Raw genomic sequence first — 16295 nt, forward strand, 5'->3', positions numbered from 1 at the left:
ATAACATGGACATGTACATTTTGCACTGGGTAAATCATATTCAAACCAGGAGGTCTTCAACTCTGCAGCTGGAGATCCCCTGTTTAGCAGGTTTTATACTGTAGGCAGCCATTATATTACCACTTGCTAATGTCCTGTAACAACTGAACTGTGATCAATTACCTACATGGGTGATTTGGTAAAAGTAATTGGTTTAGAAAAAATAAATAAATAAAAATCTGACCAAAAAAAGGCTGTTTTTTTTTCTACAAAGTTCCTAAACAGTACAGCCTGAAAAACATTTCTTATATTTTTTCAGTATCATTTTTATTTAATCATTTTTTATACCGTTTGTATCTCTAAAGCCATAATTTATACTACAATATTTAGTCCTTTTATTAGTCATCATCCATTTCAAATCTACTCTGTTCAATTCTTTATAGGACGTGATACTCACCCCATTTTCTGCCTCTGAGTTGTTAAATACTATATTTATATAACACTGACTGGTGATCAAGAGAACAGAGATTTTGTTCTTCTTCAAACACTTTTAACAATGTGAAAAAGCAGAGGTCAATGCAATAACTGACCTGCCGTCTCTAACAGAACTGCTTTAGTACAATCAAGACAATAAATTCAAGTGTGTTAGTTAAAAGGATTAAATCTATTTAAAAAAATGAAAACCAAGGGCAAAAATTAAATCTCAGGACAAGGTGCCAAAGACAGGGCAAAAGTGTTAGCACCCAAGTATCAAACCCAAAGATGTAGGAAAGTCATGATTTAAGTAACAGTGCAATGGGTAAGATATTCTGAGCATCCTTCTATCAATGAACCAACTACTAGCAGATTTGACACATTTTACAATTTCACCTTTGAAAACCCCTTTGAAAAACCCCTTTGAAAAAAGAAGAATAAATTAATAAATTTAAATGTAAATAAATTAAATATTGCAACCAAGACAGATATTTCATTATATTTTGCAAAAACACTAAGCAATCCTAACCAATTTCTGCACAATAATGTTGGTGTAAGTTTGTGTTGGTTTCATATAGTGTTTACCAATTTATATTCATAAGAAAAAAACAGAAAACAAAAAAATCACTCACATAAAAAAACAATGGTTGACTTATTCCAAACACATTTCATTTGTGCTTTTTAATTTTTGTTTAAAAGAAAAGAAAAAAAGAGGCAAATTAAATAGCTTTCATACTGTAAATTAAAAAAGGAACGATAGGAAAATGAAAAAATGTATCAGTCTTGATTTACACTATTTTGGCTTTGGTGTAAGTGTTTTAGTTGTACTTAACTCTGTAAGCATATTTTGTATAAAATAAAAATCAACCAGGTACAAGTCAAACGTATTTAAGTCTCCATTCACCCCTGTCATACAGTAGATTTTATTTGCAAGTAAAGCCAAGATCTTTCAAAGCCTAAGGTACTTTGCCACAGTCAAGGACCTACAGGTTTGCATAGTATATATTTATATGCGTGTTGAATTGCTGGAACTGAATTTTTACATTGTAAACAACAATTCTTTAAAAAAAACAATTTTTTAGGGGGATATTGAGTTTAAGGTCATCTGAAGTAACTGCCATCTAGATACAATAGACTTTCAACATAAAGAAACAGAGAAAAAAGCATTTTTTAATCAATAGATTAAAAAAAATCAACAGATTAAAAAAAACCTATTAAAAAATAACTTCCATCTTTAGCTGCTGACAGATCTCAGGAGGCTTAAATTTGTAAGGAACATGACATAAAAGATGACATGATCTGTGTACAGTATGTCTTGCATGAGACTCAAAGGATTCCGGTTTTCTAATTTCTCTTTTGAAATCATACTTTTCTTTTAATGTTCTGCCAGCCAGAATTCTGGTCTACTTCAAACCATGTTTAGCTTCTGTCATGAATAATTGCAGTCTCCTTGTAGAATGTTAAATCATTCCCCTTACAGACAAAGTCACCTGCTATACAGTAGGATTTCCACCAGACACTACTATACTGTAGATGCGTTAGAAAAGAAAACACCAGTCAAAGGAATATGGTGGGAAGAGGTTAAGGCATAAAATAGTGTATGAGTGAACAAATGCTGTTTTGGTAAATACAGTAGATATTAAAATTTGCAGCTAGTAAAGACAAATATATTAAAGGTTGATAGTTCAACTGATTTCACAGCATTCAATTGTTTAAACAGTGACTTCACCTACAATGAAATATAAAAAAAGACTTGCGTTCACAATGTTGTTTGATCGTAAAAGCACTGTAAAATGTAAGGACACTTGCATGCGTGCCCGCATGCATCTATCTTAATCTGAATCCAACTCAAAAGAAGGGTACAGAGATGTGGAAGCAATTTAGCAAACTGTGCCCACTTGCTGCAGATAGGAATCGATTCATGTGACTGACATGATACTGCACGTTCAAGAAGATAAATAAATCTTCCCTCTTGTGAGCAAATCAACTCCTGGGGCTTAGAGTGCCATGGATTCTGTGCATGGTCACCTGCAGGCTACTGTTGTCACCCACGGCAAGTTTACCATTTTCACTGCAAATCCAGATCAACCCATTTATCCCCTCATCTCGCTGGCATGGAAGAGGGATTCAAGAGCGAACAGAGACCGAGATAGGACATTTTTTTAAGAGGGTGCTTACACACTGCCATAATGAAAGAAGCTACTGTAAAGGAAAAGTAATACTAGGATTCATACTATATATACTGTATGTCGTTTACAGATTTCAAAATTGACGGAAGAAGAACAAGAAACTATTGCAATAATAATTAAAGTATTATAAGACCAATCACGAATATCAATGAAGTAGGTGAAAATCTTTTCATATTCTGTGTGAATATATAATACATACAGTATGCACAATGATACATAATTAAAGTATCAAGACAGGTATCCATTTTCACCTGGAGACAATTTCAAAGGATATTTGAAATCACTTGTTGGTCAAAAGTTTATTTCTGTTGCTAATTATGCAACGTGACATTCGCTCTTGGAATAGAATTCAGTAATTACTCTGAAACACAAAGATCCACTACACTGTTCTCACAATGAGAAGACCAGAGGTTTCAATTAAAGTTCAAGGATTCAACATCTTCTTGTAATTAAAATTGTCCCCATCAGTAGTTTAGAACAATGCACATACTGTATAAGGATGATGCTACAGAATAAACAAATCCCTTGATAAGAAATATTATATATTAAGTTCAAATAACAGCATGAAAGAGTAATCACATCTGTTAAACAGAGACCTTGGAGTGAGAATTAATTAGGATATTCTGGTGTGTTGATTTACTTAGTTCTGATTTACTTAGCTTTTTCTCCAGTGATATGGGTATTGAAATGATTAAATGTGAGAGGACACCTATGGAGTATTGCTGGATGAGAAGCATCTGAAATTAATTATAGCACATTCTGGGAGGGGGGTGGGGGGGATTATAGGTTATTACACAAGTGAACAATTTCAAATGCAGTTTTTATGCTATACCTAGTGATAATCTGAATAGAGGATGCAAAGCACAGTGAGACTTTATATAGTCTAACTAAAAATAGTGCTATTTCATTATTTCAAACAAATATATTGCTGTGACAGCGCTGGCCCTTCCTCCTTTACATTCCTCATCTACACTCCACACGGTTGGCGTTTCACCTGTCTTTGGGCAGTTTAGATGGCCTGTGTCCACTCTGCTATACTGTTTGGATTCCCCCTAGAATCTATGCTCTGCGTTGTTCCCCTTCTGTGGAAGGCTGAATGGACTGCTTCCAACTGCGGAACCTCCCAGATCTCTTCTCTCTCTCACACACAGGTCTCTTGCTGTTTGACACTCTTTCCGTCTTCTCTCTAACTCTTCATTACTAGGCATTTGATTATTCATATACATTCTGACTTCCTGATCTTTTTATTTTTTACTCTCATACTCTCTCATTCTTGCTTTAGATCTGTCAAATGCTTCCACGTTCTCTCTCTTCACAAAGGCTCTTCTCTCAGCTGGGCTTCTGTTCTATCTCAATGATTAACCCTGCTGTCACCTCCCAGATGATCCTGTTTGGCCAGGGACACCTCTCTATAATAAACCCTTAGGTCCCTGACACAGCGGTAGCAGGCTTGTCATTTCTTTTTTGTCTCTCTTATTTTGTTTCAAAGACCACCCATCTGCTCGCATTTCTTAAAGTGCAGAGAGTACCCCATACTCATTCAGTGCCATCTAGCCTCCTGTCTCTCAGCTGTGGCAAGAAGATACCCTGCCACCTTGCTCAACTCCCCCAGCTGTTAATGCTGCCTGTCAGCCCTGGTCAGGCACACTAACCCTGCTCCATAGCAGCTCACTTCATCATCATTGGGCCTGGCAAACGAACTACCATGCTGCTAGCCTGCATAGAAACCACGATGCACCTCATTACAGACTTCCTCAAGCTACCTTGTAACCCGTTGTGTCCCACAGGTCTAGTAAGCCACGCCATCACACTTAAAGCAAAAACCTCCTGTCTGTGAAGCATGTTAATTAGCCTAAAGTATTGGCTAATTCTGTGCAGAGCCTGACAGCGCCTTTCCTTCACATGAAATCTCATTCCTTTCGAGCGCCAGTAATTCAGAGCTTTCCCCCAGCGCAGCTGTGCCTCATTCTGCTGTTTTTCTCAAATAACAGGCAGGTATCGTGGCTCAAGGCCACACCACTGGGCCACTTCGCACTGCATGACCACACCTTAATGCTTCTGTAAAACCAAAAAGTGAAAAATGGGTTGTTTTTGCAACCCTGAAAGATGTATCAATTTCCTAACTCAAAACCTTTATCCATCCACCAGTGACTGATTTAAAAATAAAATTTGTAATCCATTAAAAATGGTCAGTACCTGGATGGGAGACCTCCTAGGAAAAACTAAGGTTGCTGCTGGAAGAGGTGTTAGTGGGGCCAGTAGAGGTTTCTCACCCTGTGGTCTGTGTGGGTTCCTAATATCCCAGTAGTTCAACCTGGACTTGTACGTAAATAAAACGAAAGAGCTAATAGTGGACTTTCGGAGACACAGGCCACACACTCACAGCCCACTCAGTATTGATGGAACGGAAGTGGAAACAGTCACCAGCTTTAAGTTTTTGGGAATTCACATTTCTAAAGATCTAACCTGGACTGTGAACACGGACTCTGTCTTGAAGAAGGCTCAGCAGCGCCTTTATTTCCTGAGGTGCCTCAAGTGATGAGGGATGCCAGTACCTGTGTTGGTGAACTTCTACCGCTGCACCATCGAGAGCATCCTCACCAACAGGATCACCGTGTGGTATGGCAACACCTCTTCTCGAGAAAGAAAGGCACTGCAGAGAATGGTCAATATGGCCCAGAAGATCATCGGCTGTGGTCTCACAGAGATTAAACAGCTCTATGAGGGCCGCTGCCGTGGTAGAATTCTGGCCATCACAGAGGACAGTCACCACCCTGGGCATGAGCTCTTCACCCCACTGCCCTCAGGCAAGAGATACAAGAGCATACGGACACTTACCACCAGATTCCTCAATAGCTTCTATCCACAAGCAGTGCGATTGGCGAACACATTTAGCCATGCTCCTCGGACCACACCTACACCATCTACCTCATTATGATTTCTTATTTATTGCACATCTCCAGTCATTGTTTACATGTCTGCATTGTTTACATTCAGACTGTTTACTTGTTTACTTGTACATTGTCTACTGTTTGTTTGTATATTGTCTTGATGCACTGTCTGCACTTTGTGCTTTTACACTTGTTTTAACAATCGAGAGACTTTCTGTAAGTAAGAATTCCATTGTACCAGTACATGTACCAGTTACATATGGCAATAAAGTTCAAGTTCAAGTTCAAGTTCAAGTTCAACTATACTATGAAAAGGTGCCATCCTGTCTCTCTGTGGTCATTACAAATTCCAGGGCGTTTCTCTATAAGAGTAGGGGTGTTACCCTGGCGTCCTGGCCAAATTTCCCACTGGCTTTTACCAATCATGGCCTCCTAATAATCTCCATCTCTGAAGTGACTTCATCACACTGTTCATCATCCAGGTGGGGTTGCACATTGGTGGTGGTGGAGTTGAGGCCCCATTACCTATAAAAATGCTTTTAATGGACTGTCCAGAAAAACATTATATAAGTGTAAGGAATATTAATAATAACTTGTAAGATTTATATCTTATATATAAGTTATATGGCCTCTCTAATGAATGAGAAATACAATTACTAATTAACATAAAAATAAAGGAAGAATTAATTTCAGGATTTCAGAAGAATTTAATTTAATTAAAATAAAGGAAGAAAACTGAAAGGAAAATACAGTTTTTAATGAGGTAATTATAGAGCTTCGATGCAGTGCTGATAAACTTTTTTTTAATAAGTAGTATTCTTAGGAAGGAATTGATAGAGACATTAAGTGAACAAAAATAATTGCTGAATCTTACCAGACAACAACTAAGCCTTGCTTTTTGATGTCCAACAAATGTCAGTTAAAAGAAGGTGATAATATACTTTGTTTTTAGAAAATATAGGTCATCCCAATTTCCTCTGCTATTTGCAGAAATTAAAGATTTCCAAGGAAGAAAAGACACTCAGACAGTTATTTTTTAGAGTTAACTCCAGCTCCTTTGTTCATACTTAAACTGTTCAAGTACTGTTCAAGTATTGTAAATACTTGGATGAAGCACAAATTAATATATGAGCAATGTATAAAGAATTCCATCTACCTTTATAAAATTCTGAAGGAGAAAACTCCTATTTTATATTTATTGTATAAAAAGTAAATAAATACCCAGAGAAGATTTTATGTTAATTAATATTGTCTCACTGTGATAACCAACACTTGAGCTTAATTTCTAAAATAGTATTTTGCTATTTCTGAAACAATACTTAAATATGTATTTTCCTCATTCTTGTTATACACAGTGTTAACAGGCAGATTTCAAGCATTACATGCAATCCAATTTCTGTGACATGGATTACGTTATCTCTACACTAATATATTCCTGCTTGATGCTTCTAGCACAGTACATTATACCGACGCTTTGCAATGCAAAGATAATGACAAAAATGTATTTTGTTTCCTAATAATCATTGTTCTGGTATAAAATATGATTCATCAAGATAATTAGAATGTACCATGTGATTCTTGTGATTCTTTCTGTTCGGGCCAGAAATATCTGGTATATACAGTATACTGTGTCGACTGTACATAATGTAAGAAGTTAAATATTGGTCTGGAATTAAAACAAAAACATACATTTCAATTCTAGCACAACATTGTACAATGGTGCTGTTTATTTTTACTATTTAAGCTTTTACAGTTTTTTTTTTCTCTTGGAAAACATGACTATTACCAGAAATATTATCATCACAGGCGTTACTCTGATGTATACCGTATCTTGTCCAATCAGCTTTAATTAGAATAATTTAGGAGAAGTGAGCTCTGTCATGAAGTGAAACAGCAACCCGTCTCATCTGTTGCTGATATATGTACAGCCATAATTTTGGAAGTCATACAGCATGGACGCACAGGACACACTCAGTCCTTGTTGTATCGATCAAAGCTACTCCTACAGTAGTTATGCATTATTTCAGTAACGTCGGGTGTCACACAGACAGATGGGCACATGGTATTACATGAATTTAACATGTGGAACTAAGTGCTCCAATGTGAATGAAAAGAGGTACTGGTATTTATTTTAAAAATATAAACTAATAGAGAAACCTGTTTTTATGTAATCTTTTCAGCAACGCATCTCTGTAATTGTTTTGCCTATGGCAATTTCTTTTTCTGAAATTCAAGCACGTGTTCCAGCCTGCTCTTGGCAAGGATTATGATGCGTGCCTTATCGAACTGGCTGTATTTCGTCATGGTAATTATGGGGGCGCACATAGAAATATGCACCTCCAGCGGACAAAAAATGAAAACAAAGCTAGAAAATGCAGACCTTTAGTTAAACGTTTTATTATCTTGCGCTCTTTTTGTTAGAAAGTTTGGTACAGTTAGGGTAATAACTGTCTCCAGCCAAATCTGGATAAAAAGGATGAAAAATGTGGCTAAGAATATCCTCTATACAACAAACGTTATGTAAGATCTCAGCCAGAAAAATAATTCAGGCTCCATTAGTGATGAAATTAGGCATGACTGGGGTTTGCAATGAAGAATGAAGAGAGAAAGTCAGCTTCTTCTTGAGAAGGTGAGGGACATACTGTAGAATTGCAGAATCCCAGAGCAAGCAGAAAACAGCATTTCTGTTTCTTTTTTCTGGTTGTCAGCAGTAGAAGGCCACCTTGAATTTTCCATGCTGTTGGAAGTATTGTATTCAGTCACCGTGTACAGTTCGACAGGAGAGAAAAACCCATCATCTACAGCCTTTGAAATATCAACCTGCTCAGGCTTCAGCATTGTGAATACAATGAATGGTACCTTCCCTGTTTAAATATGTCACTATTTTAGTATCACTGGTAACACATAACATGTATTTAAAAGATGAATTATATATTACAAAAGGGCAATATTATGGCCGAAAGAAAATTAGAATTTGGCAAACAAGATACCATGAAGACTTGAATTTGCCATTTGCAGGTGGATCAAGTATTTGATAGAATCTCAGCCAATAAATCCAGATTCTAATATTATACTTTTTTTTTGTGTATATACATACTGTATGTTTTTCACACAGTTTTACAAATTCATTTGTTGAAGCTTCCCTTAATAAACGTAACCCTGTAACTTCACCTTAATGCTCCCAGCAGTGGACATAAATCTTTTTAATGTAGGTGGGATTGCTTTTATAAATTCAATAATCCTTCACAGGTGAGCCTGTCCTCTTAACCATTTCTGAAAAGCTTTTGTTCCAAAGAGTAAAGCATTACAATGAACAAGAGTGTTCAATTCTGCTCAGTACATCGTGGCTTGAAATCACTGGAGAATGATGGTTCGTAGGCATGAGATGCTCTCCTGTCTCTTCTCTTGCTTAAATTGTTCCTTATTTTAGAATGCAAGGTATGTCTTGCAATAAGCTGTCCATCACATGAATGTATAGTATACTGTACGTGTCTGTGCATTAAAAAGATATTTTTCATATAGGACCTGTCCCTTTTGTGAAAGAACAAATCCGTGAGAAGCCTTAAATTTCCTATCAACACGAAACTTAAAATCAAAACGTAGCCTATAAGATCATACAAAGTATTTGCTTGTTTGGATGCTAATCTTATTAATGGAAGACAATAAATCATTTATTTTTATTTTGACTTCCAAGCTATTTTAATCACATTGCAGATCAAGATTGTTTTAAGTCATGAAAATAAATTTAGTATTAGTATTAAACCCGCTATAAAGTGAATATACAATAATAAAAGAATCATAGTATACAGTAAAGGTTTACTCTTCCTTTATTCATTTCAGTCACATGTATATATTTATATTACTTTTGAGATTTTGCAGAAAAGACACTGATGCCATACACATTGTGTAATTATACTGTACATCCCCAGAAAGAAGCTCGTGAGTGCAGATTTGCTTGGCGTGGACAACATAAAGAGAACAGGTTTTCATGGCAACCTACTAATAAACACCTCGTGCAACATTTTCTTGATATATTGACATATTAATGAATAAGTAAGATTGTGTACAGTATCTTTGCTAACTGTAAAAAGAACCCTTTTCCGTCTTTCAAAGCACGAGTCAGTCATTCCCAGTGGAATTGATCATGCATCCTCGAAAGGGAGTCTCAGAGAGAAGAAGCCTTTCCCCTGCTCAGTGCAAAGGAGCTTCATCACACAGTGAAGATTCTTGCCAAGTCTTTAGCATCAGGTCACCCCGAGACGAAGCAGCATGGATAATGAGAATACAACTGCAACGCTGGTTCATAAAACGCATGAATTGAGCACATCAAAGCTGTCGCAATAAATCAGGCTTAACTTCTCAAACCAGGCTGGTATATTTATCTTTGTGTTTTTGTCTCCTCCTCTGTAGCCTCTTTTGATGTGGTTTGAATGAAAGGGAGCATTTGCGTTTTCAGTTTTATACCCTCCTTACAGCAGCTCAGAGCAATGATTCCTCTACTTAGTGGAAGTTGGGTAAAACGAGAAGGAGCCAACAAGCACCTCTCATCCACAGTCCATCATTCCATTCTCTGCAGGATTGATTGTGATTTAATACCACTGATCTTCAGTGTTGGTTGTTCGCCTTTTTAAAGCCACTTCATGCTGAAACGTTGTGGCATTAAACAACTGGAGATTGTTGGTCTTTTCTGCCGGCCAGATCTTTTACACCCCCAGTGTCAGTACTCACGTTTGCTCATTCACACCAGAAGAAGGCTCCACAGCCTCTTTTCCTTTCAGCATTGAATAAAAATTTACCTATTTGCAGCCTATGCAGCCTATGCATTTAATTAGATATAAATGCTGTGGTATATATAATTAATAAATATATCCAAAATACTATACACATATTATTTGATTTCAATGTTATAGAAAGTCTTTAATTCATAAAAGTTGAACTAGCACACTGGCCAGGAAGTGAGCCTGGGACCTTGTAGATTATAGGCAAAAATGCTACAGTACCACTAACCAAATTGTCACTTGGGTTGATTGATTTTTTTTTTAACAAGCCTTTAATGTTCATTCCAACAGTGATGACATGAAATGTAATAGGCACGTTAAACTGTTTCCAAAATAACCACAGGTGACCAAGTTAATTTAGATACAGCTGTTTAGGAAGAAAGTGGAATACCCTATCCTACTACAACCAGCTAAATGTATTTATATTCATAAATGAATACTGTTAACCTTTGATGTTCGGAAACTTATTTTTATATTCAGCTGTTTTTTCAGAATTTTTTCCTTTAGTGAAAGCAGCACTCAGTGAATTATATGCCACCATTAACAGCTATGAAACTGCTTACCCTGATGCATGTCTGCTGCCCAACAAGGGGTGCGAATACTCTTGATCACTGCTACACCTCTATCAAAGACGCCTACCGCTCCATCCCTCGACCGCATTTCGGACAGTCGGATCATCCGTCGGTGCTTCTCCTGCTGGCTTACAAGCAGTAGCTGAAGCGGGAGCATGTGTCGACAAGAACAGCTCAACACTGGATGGAGGAGACAGATGAAGTGCTGCAGGACTGCTTTGAATCTGTGAACTGTGTTTAAAAGTTCATCAGCGAACCTCCATGAGTACACTACAGTCGTCAGCCGAGTTTGTTAAGAAATGCGTGGATGACTGTTTGCCCACAAAGACAGTTCTCTTTCTCCCCAGTCAGGACCCATGGTTTAAAACCCCAATGTGTTCAGTGATCCCGCCCCCGTGTCTGCGGAGTCTATTATTGGCAATGGGACGCGATGCTCATTTCATCGTGCTTAACAAATGAAGCCACAAAACCTTTACAGAAAACTTCACATCAGTCGAAAATAGACAACGGGAGCTTCACAAAAAGGTTTTCAGAACTGTTCTACACCACGGCAATCGATCATAACACTTATTATGCTCTTTATTGGCTGATGCACTTTCGCATAAGAGCGTCGATAGGTAATCGATAAGCCAGCAAAACATGACCGCAAAAGCCAAAATCAGCAAAAAAATGATAAATCCCATGTTTTAACCTTATTTCAGGCATCCAAAAGAGCAGTTATATATTCACAAAGTGCTTAGTTTTTACTCATCTCCAGACCTGGAGGAAACCGAAAGGGGTAAGCTTTTGCAAGCGAATTTTGAACTAACCCACCTGGAACAAACGGATCTGATTGGTGAAAAATGCTGTCATTCATTGTGTTTTCAGCCATTCAGAGCCCCTTGGGGATGGGACTTCCTCGGGGAGTCTCGGGTTGCCTTCCACCTGTATTGCAGCAGTCAATAATTGGTACAGAAGGGATGATCAATTAGATTCCTATCAGTGCTCATTGTTTTACAACCGTAGGCTACTCTAAGTTTTTTTTCCAATGCCTAACAGCAGAAAAGCCTCTCTAGCAGTGCCTAGAGGCTTTTTATAGCAACTGCAATAGGTATTTCCCTATTTTCCTTGGCTTTCGAGTAACTTAGTTTAACAGTAACTAAATTTTTGGGGGAAGGTGAAAAATTTAATTCCAGGTCCAGTCTTCAAAAAATGATGTAGAACTGTTTCAAATTGATAAATTTGTCCCACATTTTTATCCAAGCTACTAGACACCTAAGACAAGGCCTACAAGCTTCTTGAGAACAGTTTCAGGCCTAGAAATGGAAATATTTGACCTTTGAAGACCAAAAAGAAAGTTTCACCAGCTGTTTTTTTTTCATATCTTTGTTTGCTGAGTGGACACATTAAGAGATAAAAAAAATGACTGCTCACACTCAAAGCCATATGGGTAGCTTCAATTTAAAAGCTTTCTGCTTCGTTCTGCTGCAGATATAACAAAATATTTAAGGGCGAAAATTCCAGGTGGAAATTGTCTCTTGATGTAGGAAGTACTATCTGAAATAAGAAGTGGGCACAATCGAAGGCCTTTAAATCTGGCCATCTGGACCTTTATAAGAAGGCAAGGTATGACCTGCGGAGAGCTATCAGGGATGCTAAAAGGCAGTACCGTAACAAGATAGAAATACAAAAGGGGGTTAAAGGGGGTGATCTGGTCAGTCCAGTCCATCATTGGAGTACAGCTCCCCTCTGTTTTTGATATTCTTACAACTCGCTGTCTCGGGAAGGCTGGAAGTATCGCTAAGGATACCAGTCAACCTGTTTTTCTCATTTTTCGCTCCCTTCCCTCCGGTAAGCGTTTTAAGAGCATAAAGGTACAAACAGTGTGAGCTGGCTCACACTGATGTTATTTTTAAGTTGGATGCTATTTAACTTGTTGTTGCTGCTGCTGTTCTGTGTTTATGTTTTTGGTGTTTCCTTAATGTCTTTGTATTGGAGCATACATGCAAATAAGCATCTCATTGCACTTGTGCATACGACAATAAACTGAACCGAACCACAAGTGCAACATAACGATCGTCTTTGGCCAGTGAATCACCACGAGGAAGTACGCCGCAGTACAGTGAAGCAAACCGCATCCCCTGTAATGTGTTAGTTTTAATGCACATTCTGAATGGCTACATCTGTACACTGATCATTCATTTCCAAGATTAAGTTAAAAATACAAGGCAGACAGCCCCAGGGGACATATTGATAGTTTTTAAATGGCATCAGATATCATCCCTTACCAAATAGCTGTCTTTCTGTTGGTGTCTGTATTAAGTGTAGTTTTAATTCCTTTAGACGTATACAGTACCTTGCACACTTATAACAGTTATAACAACTTTTAGCTGTGAATGTGAAAGAAGTATGAAGATCAAAATGAAGTGCATTTTATTAAAGTTGCCATCAAATATGATATTTTGTTGTGTTGATATAATTTCTTATTTCAGAAACTAACTTGTTTTACAAAATAATTTCTGGTCTGTGCTTTATTGCCTTTCATGTGTTCTTTTTGTTTTAACTGATGTATGATGCATACATTTAAATGCCATTTACTACTCTTGGACCATTTGGTCTCTTTTTCCAACCTGTATATTGGTACAGTATGTATGGTACTGTCTTGTATTATTGATTAAAAGATCCCCCAGTCCCAATGGGAAGCAGTTCAGACAGGGGTAGTGGGGACAGAGAGAATGTTGGCGCTCAGAATGAGTAGTGCACTCTAGAATGGTAACTACGGTGACCAGTGTGTGCTCCAGGCGCCATGGAGATGTTGAGTGTGTGGACTGCCTCTGCTGTGAACAGCTCAGCTTCTGACAGCAAGGAGCCAGGGAACCTTACTGATTTTTTCGTGCCGTCAGACTTTTCGGACTCTCAGCACTCAGCTGGAGTTAAACGATTTGGATTTGTGTCCAAAAGTATTTGAAAAGCTACGAGGGGCTAAAATTAATTTAGTAAGATCCCTGCGTTACTAGATCGGATTGGAAAAACAAATTCCACTTTTACCTGTGGGGCTGCAGTACTGTGGGGGGGGGGGGGGGTCTTTAAGGAGTTCATAATACAGTACAAGACAAAACTAAAACTGGTGTTGGGGGAAGAATAGAAAAGTGAGGTGTACAGTCAGTTACAGGACAGAAATGAGTGCTCTCTTAGGTTTTATTAGAGGATTTTAATTTTTGCAAACTTGGTGGCATCAAGCCTCTCGCATTGTCTTATCACGCTGGAACCTCCACCAATATTGTATCAAAAGGTACAGACTGCCAGTTTGTTTCTGCCATTGCCTATTATTACCATACCAACTTGTTATAAAGTTCATCTCACTTGATCAATGTGTGTGTTTAGCCTTGATTTGTCTCCTCAAAAAGAGGAATAGGCACAAGTCATCTTTGTGCTTTTGTGTTCTGTTTTCTCCTGACATACTGTACAGTGTTAAATCCAGGAGAGCTGGAAGAAAATAATGCTGTTCTAGTTGAAAGAGCGGTCTGTGTGTGCTTAATTATATACACCCACAAACTGTACACAGTATTGTGATCTTTTTACCTGAAAGATTAATTACAAAAAAGCTTAACAGCACCACTAAATATGGAAATATACAATGCATAATAGTGTGCAGTATCTTAACTAACTGGTTTCAAACAAAGCCTCACTTAACGTCTTAAACTTAAAGTTTGTTTCTAGATAAAGGATATTGTATCTGAGCTGAGACACTTCTTGGTTTTCAAAGAACTTTTATTAAGCAGTTTTACATCTACAGAACATTCGGCACAAAGGACATAGTGTACACATAGGTTCACTGGTTATAAAATAGTTTCACGAGGAATGACAACGCCCAAAATCAAAGCGTAACGAACTATTGTGGAGCGAATGTTTGGCTTAACCCGCTTGGCTGAGGGCCGACCTCCTGGCCGTAGGACGAGGAGGCCAGGACCCCCACGCAGGGTAACCAAGGGGCAGCTGCAGAGGTGGAGTTGGGGTGGAGGTGGGATGCTAAAGTCGCACGCGAGGGGAAGAGAGATATCGCATTTGGTATTTATAGCGTTCGGTGGAGGAAGGACGGAGTGATTGCTAATCGCTGACAGCTGGGAATGATTGAGCATGGTTGTTGTCATCCCTCCCGAACTTTCATTAAATAAATTCCATAAATGTAGAATGAGAAATATATACATATCTGAATATATTTTACATTTATACATAAAAACAACAGTACACAAGACCACAAGACATAAGCACTTACAGGACTACTATATACTAATGACAAAAATACCCCAACTCAGCCTATGTATCACAATCTGCAATGGAACCATTACAATTGTAATTAAATGTGGTCTCATAGGTACTATACATCTACACACTGTGTGATTTTATACAGGGAAAAAAACGTCAAGCAGTCTATAGCATGGACTGTCTCAAAGACAAGATTTTACTGTGCAGTCAGACAAGATCTGAATGTTTATAGTGAACCTAAGGACGTCTTGATGGAAATGCTGTAATGTTTTGTCGATATTTGTCAATGTTTCGTTGTATGTTAACAATTTATAGTTAAACACACAAAGACCCAAACAACAATTATTTCATGGAAAGTACAGTATATTTATAGTTAGATGTTAATACACTGTATTTTCTACGTTCCATTCCCTTATTAAGTTTCTGAAAATCAGTTTAATTATTACTAAAGCAGCTCTCAGGGTCAATAGGCTTTTAATTCAAATCTTGATAAGAAACAAAAAACAGAAAACATGCACAGATGAAACAGTTCAAACAAAATTAATACTGACAGGTTTTCAATAAGAAATGCAACACTGTCAGAATGAAAACATTACAAATTTGGTAGCATTCCACTGTTCTCTCTGCTGCCACTGAATCGCTATCTGGTCTACAAAGGAAATGACAGCTTTGTCTCTTAGCTGAACATCCTCTGAGTAGAACAAATCAGTTTTCATGCAGACAGCAAACTACAGTTTACAAGAATAATACTCAATAGAAAACCTCACTATTTAAATGTAGAGTGTAAATAACATTGCTAATGTAAAATGTTCATTGTGCAGCAGTATTTGTTCCAGTGGATAAAATAAAAGTTCCTTATTGTTTTCACAAACCAGATTATATTATCGCTTTGCCATTACAACTGATAAAATTCAAAACCTTAATATCCTAATGGTAGGGTGTTATTACTTAAATTACATTCAGAATGTAAAATACTGGGATCAGTTAGCATAAAACAGTGCTTAAGTCTCTTTAACACAAAGAAGAATTACTTTCAAATTTCACACAGAATTATAAGGTCTCCATTTGTATCTAATCTGAGGAAAAGATCTAAACCATTTTATGACAGTGCCAACATTTCACCACTAATCACAACTCTACCAGCACGTCACCTTAGTTTTCTGCATT

Source organism: Atractosteus spatula, chromosome 4, assembly GCF_055471065.1.
Source record: "Atractosteus spatula isolate fAtrSpa1 chromosome 4, fAtrSpa1.hap1, whole genome shotgun sequence".
NCBI classification, from domain to species: domain Eukaryota; kingdom Metazoa; phylum Chordata; class Actinopteri; order Semionotiformes; family Lepisosteidae; genus Atractosteus; species Atractosteus spatula.